We start from the raw sequence: 14,874 nt of genomic DNA, 5'->3' as shown, positions 1-14,874 counted from the left end.
CCCCCCTGGAATAGTGCATTGTGGGATAGAGGGAAAAAGGTCTATACAATAACTTGTGTACATCGGACGCGGAAGAATGTCTTGTCAAGGATAAGACCTCGAATTAATCTTATTAGTTAATAAACAGCAACGTGAGGCCAATTAAAACGCTTGCTGTAGATAAAGACATCACTATTTTACCAGTGCATAAGGGTAAATGTGCACTGTTTTGTTGTATAACACTGAATACCGTAGCAAAGTTTGTGAACTGTTGAATAATAGCAAGAACTAGTGGTTACATCAGGAAGAAGATTTTAGAGTGTCTTGAAGAACTTGAGAAACTTGATCGCATCATGTACAATAAGGGCAGTTCTGTAATTATGGCACCCATCGTTCTGGTGCACTTTTAATTGCATACGTATGTAATGACATTTTTGCACATGTGAACAACCGGAACAAAAAATTGCACTTCTACAACAACGTGAATATTGATACATTTTTAGCAAAAGATGAATGTTCTTCAGCTTGGTCCCTCTTATTATAGTGACTGAAACCTAGGTAACGTAAAATACACTTTTCGTGAAAACCGCAACAGTGGTATTTTTCTAGAGATTCACAAAAAATTGCAGGACGATACGTCTCAGCCAATGAAAAGGAAGCACTTTTGACTATCGCTATGGAAAATCTAAAATTCGATTTCAATGGCCATACAATGAGCGAGATACATAATGATACGTTTTATACACAAACTGTTCAATCCGACACAGACACCGTGGCGAAAACAAGGGTCAAAAATACCTTTTTATTTAATCATAACTTCCCGATTTCAGATTTAGGTTGAGACATGTTTTCAAGAAATTCGCAGAACAAATCAATAGGTTTAGCTACAAAACGATACTCTTATATTATATAAATCAGCTGATAAATGCACCTGAGTACATACAATGAGTCTAGCAATACATTGTCTCTACACAGTCTGGGTTTACGCTACACGATTGAGTGCATAGCATCATATGAGCTGTGTGAGCTTCTAGCTGGCGACTAGTGGAAAAACCACGATAGTTCCTTTCACCCAATCAGAAAAGTTTTTATATCGAACGAAAGCTAACACTTCCCGCTAAAAACACTTTTTTCTTTACGTCAATAGATAACGTAATTCAATGTTTATAGCAAGGCAAATGTGGTAAATCTGTTGAAAATGCCCTATTCACGCACAATTTTCGACCAAGATGTAGGTTTTAAAAGTCAAAAGCCCGGTTGATCCTTGCAATATTTTGCACACTTATATTGCCCATATACTAGTACTAGATTCATTGCAATGAGCAATGGCCAATTCTTTTTAACTTGCCAATCTTGTGCAAAAGGGTACTATTTTCGTTTTGTCATGCGGTTGTAAATTCACTGAACAATCTTCAATAGCTATACTCCTAACAAAGTTTGACGCTTGTCCAAGGAGACTCATGATGATGCTCAAAGATGTGCAGTTGTGTGATGTGCAGGTGCTATGGGCGGCCATGAGGGCCAAAAGGGTCTCAAAACCACACAAGGGTCTCAAAAGTACAATAAGGTCTCAAAAACACATAAAGGTCTCAGAAATAAACACACAATAAGGTCTCAAAAGTATAATAAGGTCTCAAAAACACATAAAGGTCTCAGAAATAAACACACAATAAGGTCTCAAAAGTATAATAAGGTCTCAAAAACACAGAAAGGTCTCAGAAACAAACACACAACAAGGTCTCAATAGTACAATAAGGTCTCAAAAAGAGAAAGGTCTCAAAAAGAGAAAGGTCTCAAAAACAGAGAAAGGTCTCAAAAACAGAGAAAGGTCTCAAAACAGAGAAAGGTCTCAAAAACAGAGGAAGGTCTCAAATACAGAGAAAGGTCTCAAAACAGAGAAAGGTCTCAAAAACAGAGAAAGGTCTCAAAAACAGAGAAATGTCTCAAAAACACGTTATGGTCTCAGAAACACGTTATGGTCTCAAAAACAAGTTATGGTCTCAAAAACATGTTATGGTCTCAAAAACACGTTATGGTCTCAAAAACACGTTATGGTCTCAAAAACACATGTTATGGTCTCAAAAACACGTTATGGTCTCAAAAACATGTTATGGTCTCAAAAACACGTTATGGTCTCAAAAACACGTTATGGTCTCAAAAACACGTTATGGCCTCAAAAACACATTATGGTCTCAAAAACACGTTATGGTCTCAAAAACAGAGGAAGGTCTCAAAAACAGAGAAAGGTCTCAAAAACACAGAAAGGTCTCAAAAACAGAGAAAGGTCTCAAATACAGAGAAAGATCTCAAAAACAGATAAAGGTCTCAAATACAGAGAAAGGTCTCAAAAACAGAGAAAGGTCTCAAAAACAGGGAAAGGTCTCAAAAACAGAGAAAGGTCTCAAATACAGAGAAAGGTCTCAAACACAGAGAAAGGTCTCAAAAACAGAGAAAGGTCTCAAAAATAAGAGAAAGGTCTCAAAGACATATACCTCAGAGACATAGACTGCACATATAACGGTCGGTTGACTTTGTAATACCTGATTTGAGACCTAGACGTGTTTTGAGACCAAGATATTTTTGAGACCAAGATGTGCTTTTGAGACCCTTTTAACACTCACGGCCGCCCATAGTATTCCTTGGCGTTGACCCTTTTGACCCCGGCGGCCGCGCCGTGAGTGCCAAAAGGGTCTCAAAAGCACGTCTTGGTCTCAAAAACACATCTTGGTCTCAAAAACACATCTTGGTCTCAAAAAACACGTCTAGGTCTCAAATCAGGTATTACAACCGACCGTTAAATGTGCAGTACCGCATACAGTACTGCAATATCCGCTTGCAGTTCCGCATGCAAAACTGCACATTCCGTCACGCACTTCCCCATGGGAAACTGCAATATTTTTGGTGTATTTCCGTATGGGGAACTGCAATATTTTGGTGTATTTCCGTATGGGGAACTGCAATATTTTGGTGTATTTCCGCATGGGGAACTGCAATATTTTTGGTGCATTTCGCATGGGGAACTGCAATATGTTTGGTTTCCTAGCAAGCGCTAGGAACTATAATAGAATATGGTCACAATGTTAAGTTGATTACCCCGGTATATTTAATATTATATAGTCATCATTATTAAAGAGGCGTGTGAAATTTGTAATAACATTTATATCATTCAATACTATAATTATTGTAGGCCTCTACTCTATACTATGCCGTCCTTTCAGACAAGAATTTCCCAAGACTTTCTTTTAATTGCAAAAAATGAAACAAAATGTAAAACGATAGTAGGCCTAATATTGAATTGAATAAATTCATAATCTGCAATGCAACATTAATTTAATTATTCTCCGCAGCGAGATTACTCTTCCCGCGTACCGTACATCTCGTCTTCAGTGAGGGGGGTGAGTGCAGTTCCAGCCCTCGAATTAAGGATCTGAAGGGCATAGACTTCTCCGTAGTCCACTTGCCAATTGTGCACTACTCTGGCTATTACATTTAAGCTTAAAACTCTGATTTAATTAATGAGTGCACAATTGATAGATTTTCACAACTGATCTTTTCAGTCACCGTACGCCCTCTGTTTGTTAGCTTCGGATGGCAGATTCTAAAATTAGAATTGTTCAGTATTGAAGTGTCATTATAATTATGCCATTATGATATGTTGCATTCAATAATATATAAGCCTACGTAGGGCCTATACTTTATTTTTACTGTCACAAATATAATTATATAGCCTAAACTTTTTCATAACCATTTTATACTAGGCCTAGTATTTTGATGTACTAAATATCAGTATAATTTCGAGTTCAACTGAATGCGTTCATCATGTTTAATAACATTTTTATTTCTCAAAAATCGACTATGGCATAGTCTAGGGGATTGCTGGATCTTGATCTTAAAGGTAGGCCTAGCGCCTACTGCGAGGGCTCTGATCAAGAGCTACAATTGAAACAAAAAGTAAAACGATAGTAGGCCTGATATTGAATTGAATACATTCGGACATGCCACATTAGGGGCTGTGCAATAATTATGAGCCCTGGGGGAGGGTAAAATTGGGGTGGGGGTGGGGCGCCTTTTAAATAAAACGCTCTAAAAAGGCTTAGGAAAACCGTACAGAAACGCTTAAATATGCAAATTTTCCTGCTCGCTGCGCTCGTAACACTAACAGGTATATAGACCATTTAAAGTTTGCAAATTGGGATCTCAAAAATTTCGCATGTGGGGGCAAAGATTTTTTTGCGGGCCGGGAGGGGGAGGGCAAGCGATTTTTGGCGGGCCGAGAGGGGGACAAGCGATTTTTGGCGAGCCGTTTGGAAATTTTACCCCCTCCTCCCCCGGGGCTCATTATTGTACAGCCCTTAATCATTAATATAAATTAGGCCTACATGCGACATCCCGGTGCGACATTAATTTAATTAGTTTCCGCAGCGAGACTACAATAACATGCGAAAGGGCAAGCGGACCGCATGCGGTACTGCACAAGACCGCTGTTTATTTTGCGACTAATTGACCTCGACACCCTGCTCGACACATTAAAGATGGATGCTGGCGGTCTGCACGTAAGCCATACATGCATAGCCGTGATGGAATAAAAATGCTGAAAAAAGGTGTTCATATTGCAAGAGTAACTACATTTTCGAATCGAAGGTAATTATTTGATCTAAAATATTCTTAAAATGAATTCGGTTTCATCATCAGCGATAAATATTTCCTGAAATTGTACATTACTTTGCACCCAAATCCCGGGGACCCAAATTCTGTACTTGTTTCCGGAGCTCTGCATAAGTGATTCACCGTGCCGTGCTGCAACAAGGCAGTAGCAGCGGTAGGATTTTCAAATCTTTTGAACTTTTCCCATGATTTTGGGCACTTGGTACACCTTCTAATTTTATATCTGATCTTGTATGCACGTGACTAAACAGGCTGTCAATTAATGAATGGCCCAAGGTTAAAAAATGTACTTGTTTTTTTAATAATATAAAGTAAACGATTTCAATATCATGCATGGCCGCTACCGGTATTAAAGGCGGTATACATGATTATATACATGTAGTACAGCATCCAGCATGCATGTATGTCTGAGTGCTACATGTACATGCCATGTAAATAGGTAGTCTTGCCAGCAAGACTTCAGTCTTTATCATAAACATAATGACTATGGTTACACTCAGTTACTGGAACTATGTAAATGGGTATGTGTATGTAAACATGTACCGGTACGTTAGCAAGGGCCAGGCAAGGCCGTGGATGTACCTACTACCTGGCATGCTGGAAATACCATTGCACAGTCAGAGATGCGCAATATTTAGACAATAATAACTGCACACCATCTATTTTGAGGTCATTCACCTTTTCGGTAAATCCCATAACCCTTTGCGAGTAGGCCTACACCTGAGACCTCGTCATTTGACGTCACGCCAATCTGCGCCAATGCGCACATCGTTTATCGAACATGGTTACTGCGCATTGCTAGTCAGCGTGACATCAAATGACAAATTCTCAGGTGTACTCGCAAAACTTATGGGATTTACTGAAAAAGTGAATTGGGTGCAATTGTTTTGGGCTGAGGTATTTTTCCAACCGAGGAAAAATACCGAAGCCCAAAACAAAACCCAACAATTTCACACAATGACCTCAAAATAGATGGTGCAGTTATTATTGTCATTCATTACCGTCGTATCTAATATTTTGAACAAATCAAAATGGCATTTTATGTTATTTTATACCATAAAACACTGTTAAATATAACCAGTTTTAATCATTGTTGTAACCTACCCTACAAAAAAAAATCAACCAGGCGAATATAACATTCGCGCCGACAACAAGAGCTACCAATCACAGAAGCGCGACGGCATCGCGTAGGTGTGTGCGTTGCCATAACATGTAGCTTATACACTCACGCCAGCGAAAGTCATTGTTGCGCGTCCGGAGTCATTGTGAGTTATTATTAATGCAATTAGTGCGCGGTCAGGCAATCAATTTCTTTTGATTGGATTACAGGCTTCACGTATAAAATGAGGTTATGAATAAATATTAGACCGAGCAGCTGGCTTCTGTTGGGTTGAAGTAAGCTTACTGTCTGTTTGTCATTTGATCTAGAAATCGTCTACTATCCACGATGACACAGTGTGAACACTGGACAGAGATAGAGCATGGAACTATAAACTACTTCAGTCGCTTAGGCCCTTCACAATTAATTCTTAGTTTCCTGTTTCATGGTTGAAAACCAGGGATGAGGCGACTTTTAATTATTAATTATTAATTATCTTTTATTTTCTTTATTTTAAAATAAGTGGTCGCACCTACATCAAGCCATTTTGACAAGGAACATGCATTTAATTATTTTATTACTATGTTTGATTTTATACATAAGTAATGGTACAATTAGGTTCTATGTTTATTCATCATTATAGATGATATGATCAAAGTCAGAAAGTAGCAAATATGGTAGTCATTAAAAGTTATTTTTAAAGAGAAAATCCAAAATATAAATAAAATAATTAAATATTTTGCAATTCTCTACTTTGGACGCGGGCGGGAAACAGGAAACTAAGAATCAATTGTAATTGGCCTTAATCATCGCCAATTTTCAAACACATTAAGGGGGTACTACACAGGGCTGTCAACTCCCACGCATTGGGTCACTTTCTCACGGTCTCACGCCAAGGTAGTAGTATAATCTCACGCCAAGGTAGTAAAGCTCACGCAAAAAGCTGGAAAATGAGTAAAATCTCACGCATCGTCATGAATAATTTGTTGCTCCTACCCCCGCTTTTCACATTCTCGGCGCCCGTGGCTCAAATAATCATGGTACAAAATGAACATTGGAGTCGGCAAATCCCAGTACGTCTCTGTCTCACGCCAAGCAATTCCAAAAGTTGACAGCCCTGGTACTACACCCCTGCCTAATTTTGTGCCTATTTTTGCATTTTTCTCAAAAAATATAGCGCATTGGTGACAAGTAAGATATATTATAGGGGCAGGACTACAACTACTGCACTGGAAATTTTATTTCAGCACAGGCAACAGTTGTGGAGTTACAGTCAAAAATGAGGGAAAACCAATATTTGATCAATAAATCAGTAACTACTAGCCTTGAGTTGCTGAATTTTCAGTGCAGTAGTTGTACATTGTAGTCCTTGCCCCTATAATATACATATCTTACTTGTCACCAATGCGCTATAATTTGAAAATGCAAAAATAGGCTCAAAATTGGCCAGAAGTGTAGTAATACTAAAAAAATTCTTTATTTTAAAAGTTTATATATATTACCAGGGTACCGAAATTTATTTTGATGACTTATCTGTATCTTCAGAGTTTGCTCATTTTTATTTTATGAGATTAACCATGCTAACAATTACGCTGATGATATGTGTCATTTGAGCAACTTTTTTCGGGTGCTGTATACCCATCGTGATCTGCGTTGTTGTTTAATACTTCCAAATTTCCATTGCTTTAAACGTGGTGTTATGCTTGACTGATTCTGACATGATTTGAGATACATGTAACTCCAAAGCTCAGTCCATAATAATCAATCGTCGGTTTCTGTATGTATAATATCAGTGGCCTGGAATGGATTAAGGATCGACTTCTCGATCAAATGTGTTATGTAATGCGACATGCGTAATCATGATAATTATGCAATTCATTTCAAGTAGGCCTACTTACCCCCATCATCCCAGAAAATGTGGGGCTGTAAGCTGGGTTTACATAGGAATTAAACTGTTGGTGTGCTCTAGGGTGGAATGTGTAGCATGTTGGAACATTTCCAACCCTATACATTTTGTACAACCCAGGGATTGGCAATGGTACTAAGAATGCACCCTGGTACTCTGGTAGTCTAGCTTCGAATTTGCTCACCAATAGCTTTTGAGGCTAGAGACCTGAGCTATCAAAATCTAGCAGAAATTGATGAAGCATGACACCGTAATAGCAAGGGAAGTTCGGAAATAAACATAGCCGATTCTGACGGGGTGATCGCATCAAAACTGTTGCTAAAATTGCACTTAATTAACTAAATTGACTTTAACATTTAACCAAAAATTACAAGTGCTGTCATTTTCCCACATTCCGGGAAAGGTGGTTAGGAAAGTACTCGAAACTCACTCAAAAAACACAAAGAGTTGGTGCACACAAAAACACAGATGATGCTCATTGCTTTTTAATAGAAATGATGGACATCAATATTGTGTTGTTGAAATTGGGAATAGGCAGGCTGCTTTTGCCAGTACGGTCTGTCATTTTGTTCACTTTTCCTCCACGATTCTTCAATTTGTACACTCAAATACGATGGAAATAAACCTGTGTAGGTGTGGTCAGTTGAGCATTTTTCTTGTGCAAATGACCTTAAAATACCTGTAAAATTACTAAGTTATAAGATAGATAAAATTTTTGCCATTTTTTTTAACTTGCTCCATTCATAGTTTTTTTCTTAAAAAAACACCCAAGACACAAAATCTAGGTCAGATGGGCCTGTAGAACAGGGTTTTTTGTCACCTAAACCTAGCTGTAATTTCAGCTTAAGTATCAAGTTAATCTTTTAATTTTAATTTTCGTTTATTTGCTCTATTTTCACAGAAAAAAACATGGATGTTCAAGAGAAACTGGCCAAAGACATGTAGTTCCATTCATTAAGAGGGTTGGTGCTGGTGTACATTGCGACAGTGTCATCGCATGATATGACTTAACGACACATCAAGGTCACAAATAATTGTTCCTGTATTACCACGGGCTGTGAATAAGCAAGACGAATCATGACAGTTCGGCCTCGACAGTTGGTTAATTTTGTGAAGGGTTTTCTCAAATTGAGAGGTTCAGTGCCATTTAACCAGAGGTATAGACACAGGATTGGAGGTAGAAGATTTCAAGATGCAGGACAGAAACCTATAGAGAGCCATTGTGATTCGGGAAAACCCTGGGGAAAACTACCCGCCAAAGTAGTGGACATTGTTAGATTAGATTCACTTTCGATTGTCGTTGTGATGCACAGCAAGTGCACTAGTTAGTAATAGTAGCATGGCTAGTGCATGAATCTGGAACACGATTCAAAATACATGTGAACGTAAGTACACTATTAATAAGCTTAATATGTTCTATTCCATTTCTCCAAAATTTAGGGGCTGTCATTTTCTTTGGAAGAGGGGTGGGGGTCAAAATGTTGTGAAGGAATTTTTAAGAGGGGCCACAAGAATATTATAATATAAGCACTTTCGACTTTGATGGGAGCGATTGCGAATAGGGTGCAACTCTACTAGTCTTATTACAAGACTGCCCTACCCCAACCCTAAACCCTAACCCTAAACTCCGTGCGAGGACTGCACTCAAGTCTAGCAAGTTGCACCCTATTCGGTAATTGTACCCTTTGATGGCCAGATTGGGGGGGTCATAATATTTTACTTAGCATAAATATAGCACACTGTAAATTAAACAGAAGTTTTGCCCCTCCTATGAATATTTGATCAAGTAATTTATGCACTTAGGGTCCAAAGGGTGCGCAGTTTACTTTTGCATGCAAATAAATAGCCAAACAATTGACTTGAATGCATTTTGAATTTGGTACTGATCAGACTACAGGCCTCACATGTAACTTTGGTGCTAGCTTACATATGTAAGTGCACCATGGACAAGCCCAATTTCAGAAACCTGGATGAAAACTTCTTCTTCTGGATAATGTCCAACACCCCTTTTATTAATAAAAGGAGTCAACCGGACAGGATTCGGTGCGAATGCAGTTTGCTTGTTATTTTCTTGCTGTTCTTGACTCTTGTAAAAGCTCCATTTTAAGACCTTATTTTTTGAATTTTCACAACTAGGTTATATCAGTGATGTCAACTTGAAGTGAACTGTACGGTTACAAACTACTTTCAGATGTTCATTGTGACTTCAAATCATGGTGTATAGCGAACTCAACCGTGAACCATCAAAAATCTGGTATGTACAATGTACAATGAGTTTAAGGCAGGCATTTTCGGTTGGGTTTAACTTTTTGGGTACCCGACCGAGATTTACTACCGGGAAAGAGAGCCAGCATCGGGTTACCGTTTTTTGTTTTTGTTTTGATTTGGAGTGTCCATGGACCTAGAGCTCAATGATAGGATCATTCATGGTTGACCAATTTTTATTTTAATATGCAAAGTGATAATTTGTGTTCATATGTCATACTCTACCAATGATTGCAAAATTGATACAAATTCAATGCATTTTGAAATCATTAAAGCCAGGGACACTCCAAAACTGAGAAAAAAGTTTTAAAAAAAAATTGTTGCAATTTCGGGTATGGTACCGTACCTGATGCGAAATCATGCGATTACCCGCACAAAACATCAGGTACCCGGGTACAAAATTACCCGAAAATGCCTGCCGTAAATGAGTTTATAACTTTTTATTGGTTAATTTAAAGGATTCTAAAGGCAATAAGGTCCAATGCAAATGAATGTGTGCGGGGTACCTCAAAATGGTCCGAATGATTGAAGGCCCAGAATACTTAGTCATGGATCCCAGTCTAGGTTTTACAACTTGCACTTGCAGCAAGTACCTACTAGCAGCTGATTTGTACTTACTCTCTGTATAATTATATGCATAAAATGTGTCAATTTCAACATGTAGTGGTTTGCATTTAAATCAAAATCAAATGAGAGTATTCAAATTTCATGTAATTATTCTTTTTACCACTGCAATATCTCAGGTTCAATACGGAGCCCCAGAATGTTGGAAAGAAAAAAAATAATCTCAGGAGACTCAGGGCCCTGACTTAGTAGCTTCAGGTCCTGACATAGTAACACCACGGGCCCTGACTTAGTAATTTTGGGGCCTGGAGATAGAAACAAAGGGCCCTGATATGTGTACATCCATATCAAAATGAGGCACTTGCTATATGTGTCTTCCTTTACACAGTAGCAAGGAATAAATACCAGACTTATCTCAAGTGTAGGTCACTTCAAATCATTCCCAAGTTACCATACATGGTTTAGGAATGTTCGCAGTAGGCCTATTCCTAAACCATCAGTGACCTCTCCACTTGAGATGAGTCTGGTATTTATTCCTAGTAACTTGGGACCCCGAGATAGTAACTTATTATCTCAGGACCCCAACGGGGCCCAAGCTACTAAATTGGGCCCCAAGATATTTTTTTTCTTTCCATGCCACTTTCTTCAATTTAAGGGATCTAGAATGAGCGTTTATGGGCGTGCGTTTCGACAGTATTTTTGTGAGACATGAGAGCACCTCAGGCGTATAAATCTAATGATATATTCTTAAAGTGTATGTAGCTGGGAGGAAAAGCCGACGATCAATTGAAATTTTGACCTTTTACTTTTATATTGAAGATATGGATTTTTTCCCCAAAAGACCTATTTTTGTTGGTGTTTTGGGGAAAAAATCCATATCTTCAATACGAAAGGTCAAAATTTTCAATTGATCGTCGGCTTTTCATCCCACCTACATACACTTTTTAAGTATAAATCATCAGATTTATAAAATTTACTTCAAGTACTGTTAAATATCAAAAATATCAATTTTTAATGATTTGCCATAAAATGTGTATTACATTGCAATTTCAAAAAATCAAAATTATTTGATATCAGAAGGACATTCTTCGTATTCCAGGCATGAGAATTTTCAGTTTAAAAACTGAATTCAGTTTTTTTTATAGTTAAAATTTCCGCAACTTTATTTAATTTCAGCCCGTTTTTGGTACTTTTTGCCCAATTTCACGCACATTTTCACTTTTTTCAGTTATTTTTAGGAAGGTGCAGTCTCATGCCTGGTATTCAGAATGCAATTCGATATGTCTGATGTGCTCTAATGTCCCACAATAAATACTGTCCAAACGTTCATACCCCTTCCCTTAATCTTGATAAGAAAAATGTATTAAATTTAAATATTTTTAATTGTTACTTTTGGTTTATTTTACAGATGAAATTTGAACTGGAACTGGAAGGAACCACCTGTAGCAACAAGCTAAAGCAAGATATAGATCGAGATAGTGATAGTGATGATGATGTGAAAAAAACAATTGACATAAAAAGACAACTTGTCAACACCATGACAGATAGGGTCTACATGTAGGCCTACCTATCATTTAGGCTTGGATCACTAGTAGACATAACCTGATGTTCATTTCATATCTTTACCCTGGTGGGGATTCTTCAAAATATTTTGTACAGGGATGTGCCACTGCCATACAGACTTATGAATGCTGACTTTCTCTATACCTAATTTTTGTTTTGCAACCCAATTTTTCACAAAAATCACTCAAATATACCTCGATTGGGCACATTTGTCTCCATTGAAAACCACCCGCCGATATAACAAACTCACTGAAAATGTATGCAGGAAGAACCCCCCCCCTGGATTTTACAACAGTGGAAGTTATGGAAGTGAGTCCTAATGTTAATTCAATTACATTGAAATCGAATTGAAATGAATTTTGGGCGATTTTCATTTCAATGCATTGGAATTGAATTCGAATCAAAATGAGTGGGCTTGGGCATGAATTGAATTGGATTGGAATTGAAATCATTGTTCGCAAAAAAATTAAATTGGATTGGAATTGAAATCATGTTGAGTGATGAAGAATGAAGTGGAATCGAAATGAAATTCAGCTTTGATTTCAATTCAGCATTTCAATTCACAAGCAGATGTCTGTGATTCCAGATCATTTCACCTGTAAAAAGTGCCCTTCCCCATTCTGAATTCTGATACACTTCCAGGTCTATTCACACAAGAGACACACATTAAAAACTTTTGGCACTAATCATAGAGCCCCTATTTTCTCGAGCTCCTAATTTTTATGCTCAAAAGTCATTGTACATTAATTTGAAAAAAATTGTGAGAAAACCATTAAAGAAAATGCATATATCTTTGACAGCTTTTCTCACACTTTTTAAAAGTACAAGGATTTTGGGTGTAAAATCTTTATAGGACTAGGAGGAGCAAGAGACAAGTAGGGGCTATCTATAAAAGTATCAAAACTTTTTGACATCTTTGAGGTCAGTGTGGGGACAGGGTCCCATTATCGATCGTACCACACACCTTAAGTTTAGAAAATAATGTGCATGGTGGACAAGAAGTTAAGACAAAATATGAAGTCAGTCACCAAAGAACTAAGAATTTCCAAAGTTTCATAAAATAGGACCCAGAGGTCAAGGATCACTCGTGTTGTTTGAATGTGAAAAGTGAGTTAACATAACAATAAAATATCTTCTGTTGAAATGCTTTTGTGATGCAGTTTGATCAGCTCGTGTCGGCGGGCCTTATAACATCATGCGGAAATCATTGGATTTTTTTCTTTTGTATGAAATAGGTTAATAAATGTGTATCACTTGTTGCTTGAGAAATTTTACAAAATAATGCCATTATACTGTGCTAATGCAGTTACATATACGGGGCTTGTGCATTTAGACGCATCAACACCTTAGTATGTGTGCATTGTTTTGTACAATATTTCACTCCCAACAAGACTTGGTGATATGCATTTATTAACCTAGAAGTATGCACATATTACATACTCTAATTATAACTTTATTATAGCTCTAGCAAAGATGGAAGTGCTGTTGGTTGGTCATGTATGATGTACCTGTGGACTGGACAGTGTTAAATATTGGTAAATCAGCACAGTGTTGAGCAATTTCCTGAAAATGTGTTCAGAATTGTAGATTGTGAATATATGAAATCAAAATTTATATTAATTAGAAATTAAGAACACACTTTTCAATATAAATATAGGGTTTTAACTAAATAATAGGAAGGGGTAAAAGTAGGCCCTGCTTATCACCTTTGTATAGTGGTCAAAAAATTTAACTGGTTTCAATTGTTTTAAAAATACTCATTTCTTCTTCTAGCCCTGGGAATTAAAGGAGGATGGTATTATCAACCATCTCATCTCCAGCTCCACTTTTCTCCATCAAAATGGTGATTTTGGTATCAGTGGAAAGTCCATATTTTTTCTCATTGACCCTGTGAAATATTAGGGCTTAAAGATTATATATTTTGTTTGGAATTTACATTTCCTAAAATTGTTATGAATATGTTATTCTACTACTTCTGCTGAATTGTAAGAATGTGAAATGTACATTTGAAAGTCTTTGAATTTTGCCATTTCCACAATGCTGGCTGCTTTGTTATGATTCTTGTAATTACGCTATTGATATTCCTTAAATCAATTAAAATTGACAGACAAACAACCCATCTTTTATTTATTTGTTTATTTATTTATTTATTACACTTTATCACTGGTACATGTATATACAATAATTATAATATAACATCAAAATATATTGCACATGAATATTCAAAAGTACATACAAAAAAAAAGGAAGTATAGATAACATTTTACACCAGTGAAAGGCAAGGACTAACAGCACCTCTAGGACAGTCCCACCATGGATCAAAACATTGAGGACACCCCCTCCCCCTCCCAAAAAAAAAAAAAAAAAACCCTACACAAGCCTACAACCAGAACACTGGCAACATGTAACCCAAGAGCATGTGTTGTAAGGATCAAAACTCTCCTCTAGTTTGTTCTTGTACCACTCAGAGAGCTGGCTCTTAAAAGAGGGCATGTTGACAGTGGATCTAATGTTAAGTATGCATATTCAAAATAATACAGACACTGCCAGTAAAATTTGATAATTTTAAATAACAATTGTATTAATATTATAAAAATGTAACACTTGTTTTAGGTTTTACAACTTTGTGTATTTTTGTTTGCATAATACATGTATACTGACCACATGTTGGAATACTTTGTGTGTGTTTAGACAAATAAAATGACAATAAATAAGAATACAATTTAACATGTATTTATGTGTTTGTTTTCATGGTGACTTGTGTAAGGGCTGATCAATATTAGACAAGTTAATTGTTGAGCTTATTTAAGGGGTACTACACCCTGGCCAATTT

At 37.1% G+C, this 14,874-nt stretch overlaps 1 long non-coding RNA gene across 1 annotated transcript; it reads left to right on the top strand.

Annotated features, from left to right (window-relative positions):
• Positions 1-8,939: 8,939 nt before the first annotated feature.
• LOC140155167 (uncharacterized) lies at positions 8,940-12,739 on the top strand. Its single transcript, XR_011859351.1, has 3 exons — positions 8,940-9,034; positions 9,786-9,903; positions 11,887-12,739. It is a non-coding gene; the product is annotated as an uncharacterized lncRNA (long non-coding RNA).
• Positions 12,740-14,874: the final 2,135 nt, after the last annotated feature.

This window comes from Amphiura filiformis, chromosome 6 (assembly GCF_039555335.1).
Source record: "Amphiura filiformis chromosome 6, Afil_fr2py, whole genome shotgun sequence".
In the NCBI taxonomy this organism is placed as follows: domain Eukaryota; kingdom Metazoa; phylum Echinodermata; class Ophiuroidea; order Amphilepidida; family Amphiuridae; genus Amphiura; species Amphiura filiformis.
Note: the sequence above shows the minus strand (reverse complement) of the source record. Positions and strands in the feature narration are given on the sequence as shown.